Source organism: Lactuca virosa, chromosome 8, assembly GCF_052849685.1.
Source record: "Lactuca virosa cultivar CGN04683 chromosome 8, Lactuca_virosa_CGN04683_v6, whole genome shotgun sequence".
Taxonomy (NCBI): Eukaryota; Viridiplantae; Streptophyta; class Magnoliopsida; order Asterales; family Asteraceae; genus Lactuca; species Lactuca virosa.
Window position 1 is genome coordinate 5,080,391 of NC_136433.1, and position 4,198 is coordinate 5,084,588.

The following is a 4,198-nucleotide window of genomic DNA, read 5'->3' on the forward strand; positions in this document are numbered from 1 at the left end:
GTACATTTCTTGTGTGTTCTGTACCTGCCTTGGTGTTATTTGACTCGGGTGCGAGTCGGTCTTTTGTGTCACTAGCGTTTAGTCAGCACATCAGTACCCAACGTGAGGCGTTGAGTCGACCTCTACGAGTTTCCATAGCTGACGAGCGAGCGGTGTATGCTACTGATGTGATTCGAGGATGTGTACTCGAGATCTTCGGTGCCGAGTTCCCGATAGATCTGGTCCCGATTGCAATGGGGGACGTGTGTGTCATAGTGGGCATGGATTGGTTGAGTCGTTTTGGAGCTGTGATCGACTGCGAGCGACAGTTGGTGACGATACGAGACCCTAGTGGGGAGTTCTTACGGTTTATGGCGAGGGTACCCGTTCTGGGTCAGCATTTTGTTCAGCCGCGAGGGCGAGGCAGAGTCTACATCAGGGCTGTAGTGGGTTTGTGGCTTATGTGGTAGATACGAGGGTTGGTGCAGAGAGACCGAGGTCGGTCGATGAGGTCCCGATAGTGCGTGAGTTCCCGGATGTTTTCCCCGAGGAGTTGCCGGGTGTGCCTCCCGAGAGGCAGGTGGAGTTCCGCATCGATTTGGTTCCGGGGGCAGCGCCTATCGCCAAGGCGCCCTACCGCCTTGCACCTCCAGAGATGCAAGAGTTATCCTCGCAGCTTCAGGAGATGCTAAGGAAGGGGTTTATACGGCCGAGTAGCTCGCCGTGGGGAGCACCGATCCTTTTTGTCAAGAAAAAGGATGGTTCACACCGGATGTGCATTGATTACCGGGAGTTGAACAAACTGACGATCAAGAACCGTTACCCCTTACCGAGGATCGACGATTTGTTCGATCAGTTGCAGGGAGCGTCTTGGTTCTCCAAGATTGATTTGAGGTCTCGATATCATCATATGAGGGTGCGTGATGAGGATATCCAGAAGACAGCGTTCAGGACTCGTTACGGGCATTACGAGTTCGTGGTGATGCCTTTCGGGCTCACCAATGCACCGGCGGCGTTCATGGATCTCATGAACAGGGTGTGAAGGCCGATGTTGGATCGTTTGGTGATCGTCTTCATTGACGATATATTGGTGTATTCGAGATCCAAAGAGCAGCATGAGGAGCATTTGAGGGAGATCCTAGGGGTTTTGAGATCGAAGAGGCTGTATGCCAAATTCTCCAAGTGTGATTTCTGGTTGCGAGAGGTCCAGTTCTTGGGATATCTTGTTAATCAGAATAGGATATTGGTCGATCCGGCCAAGATCGAGGCTCTGATGAGTTGGGAGGTGCCGAGAACCCCCACCGAGATCAGGAGTTTCCTAGGATTGGCCGGCTATTATCGGAGATTTATCAGGGATTTCTCCAAGATTGTTGTGCCTCTTACCAGATTGACCTGAAACGGTGTTGCTTTTTCGTGGGGTCCGGAGCAGCAGACCTCGTTCGAGACACTTCGCCAGAGATTATGCGAAGCCCCGGTGTTAGCCCTCCCGGAAGGGGTGGAGGATTTTGTGGTGTATTGTGACGCGTCGATATCAGGATTGGGTGCAGTACTTATGCAGAGAGGGCATGTGATAGCATACGCATCGAGGCAGCTGGAGCCTCATGAGACGAGGTATCCTACGCATGATCTGGAGTTGGGGGCTGTGGTGTTCACCCTCAAGATCTGGCGTCACTATTTGTATGGGGTTCGGTGTACCATATACACGGACCATAAGAGCATGAAGTATCTGATGGATCAGCCCAACCTGAACATGCGTCAGAGGAGATGGTTGGACGTGGTAAAAGATTATGAGTGTGAGATCCTGTACCACCCGGGCAAAGCTAACGTGGTAGCCGATGCCTTGAGTCGCAGGGCAGAGAGTGCCCCTTTGCGAGATGTTTGTATGAGGTTGACAGTGATGACTCCGGTGTTGGACACCATTCGGGAGGCCCAGGTGGGGGCCATGAGACCGGAGAACCGCAAGCGAGAGCGGGTGATTGGGCAGATATCAGAGTTCATTGCCGATAGCCGGGGGCTTATGACCTTCCAGGGTCGGATTTGGGTGCCATTTGAGGGTGGGGCACGTACTATTTTGATGGAGGAGGCGCACAAATCGAAGTTTTCGATCCATCTCGGGGCCACTAAGATGTATTTGGACCTGAAAAGAGATTATTGGTGGCCCTGTATGAAGAGGGATGTGGCTTGGTTTGTAGAGAGGTGTTTGACCTGTCGCAGGGTTAAGGCTGAGCACCAGTGTCCGCATGGAAAGTTGCAGCCACTTGAGGTTCCCCAGTGGAAGTGGGAACAAATTTCCATGGATTTTATCACCAAATTGCCGAGGACTGCGAGAGGCGTCGATGCAATTTGGTTGATCGTTGACCGGCTAACGAAGAGCGCTCATTTTCTTGCTATCAGTGAGAGCTCTTCCGCAGAGAGGCTGGCAGAGGTGTATGTGAGGGAGGTGGTATCGCGGCATGGCGTACCAATCTCGATTGTGTCAGATCGAGATGTGCGCTTCACTTCCAGGTTCTGGAAGAAGTTCCATGAGGAGTTGGGTACTAGGTTGCATTTCAGTACCGCTTACCACCCACAGACGGACGGGCAGAGTGAGCGGACGATTCAGACGCTCGAGGACATGCTTCGAGCATGTGTGTTGGACTTCGGAGGGAGTTGGGACACGTATCTGCCTTTGGCTGAGTTTTCTTATAACAACAGCCACCATTCGAGCATTGGTATGCCTCCCTTTGAGTTATTGTATGGGAGGAGGTGTCGGACTACCATTTGTTGGGGAGAGGTAGGGCAGCGAGTGATGGGCAGCACTGAGATAGTGCTTCAGACGACAGAGCAGATACAACAGGTTAGACAGAGATTGCTGACAGCCCAGAGTCGCCAGAAGAGTTACGCGGATAGGCGTCGATCCGAGCTCGAGTTCCAGGTTGGAGATTTTGTACTCCTGGAAGTGTCTCCTTGGAAAGGGGTGATCCGATTCAGGAAAAGGGGCAAGTTGGGGCCCCGGTACATTGGACCGTTCAGGGTTATTGCGAGGGTGGGCAGAGTAGCATATCGATTGGAGCTACCTGCGGAGTTGAGCCAGATTCATGATACCTTCCACGTGTCTCAGCTGAGGAAGTGCATAGCCGACGAGTCGGCAGTGGTACCATTGGAGGATATTCAGGTGGATGCGACCCTGAATTATGCTGAGAGGCCAATCGCGATTATGGATCGGAAGATCAAGGTTCTGAGGAACAAGGAGGTGCCTCTGGTTCAGGTCCAGTGGCAACATCGGAGAGGGTCCGAGCTGACTTGGGAGCTAGAGTCAGAGATGCGAGAGCAGTACCCGGAGTTGTTTGCAGCATGAGACTTCGAGGGCGAAGTCTGGTTCTAGTGGGGGAGAATTGTAACATCCCGAAATTCAGGTACAACTATTTAACCCTTCTTTTTATTCAAGGTGTCAAGTTTAGCCCTTAAGGGAAATTGGTAGCAAATGAGTACGTTGGGCGTACTCAAGAGTACGCTCCGCGTACTCATGCGCTTATTTTGGACGCGGACTCACCTGAGTACGCTGGCCGTACCCAGGGTTACGATGGGCGTAATGTGTCCAGATGCAAACCCTAATTTCTGACTTGTGCACTATATATTGGATGCTAAGGCTCATTTCTCAGCCTCCATAGCAGTGAGTAAAACCCTAAGAGAGAACTTTCCATCGTCCTTAGTGAGTGTGTGTGTGATTTTGGAGCTAAAAGTGCCTTGGGGTGTTAGTGAAGAAGAAGGAGAGGAGCTTGTGGAGGCTAGAGCTTGAAGTGCAAGTTTGGATCTGAGATCTACAGAGGAAGGAGCTGCTTTTAGAGGTATAAAGTTCAAAACTTTCCCCTTCTTTTGGTTTGTTGTTGCATGGGCCATTTCTAGGGTTAAAAGTACCAAAGGTGGAGACTTTATGAGTGTAAGGTGCTCCATGGTCCGAGATCTGTCCCCTTTCAGTGATATTTGTGTTTTAGATCCATAAAATTTCCATCTTGGTCGTTGATATGAGGACATGCTAGAGTTTTGAGCTTTCTAGGGCTAGAAATGGAATATTTCGGGTGTTAGTGACTTGTTCAGCCATGCAAAGGCTTAAAGTCACCGACTTTATGGATTAAGAGGCTTAGAATTGGTCAGATCTAGAAGTTGGACGTGAGTCTTAACTGTTTAAGACCTCAAGAGCTGAAGGACTGAAACTGGGAGTTACGCGGGGCGTAATCCC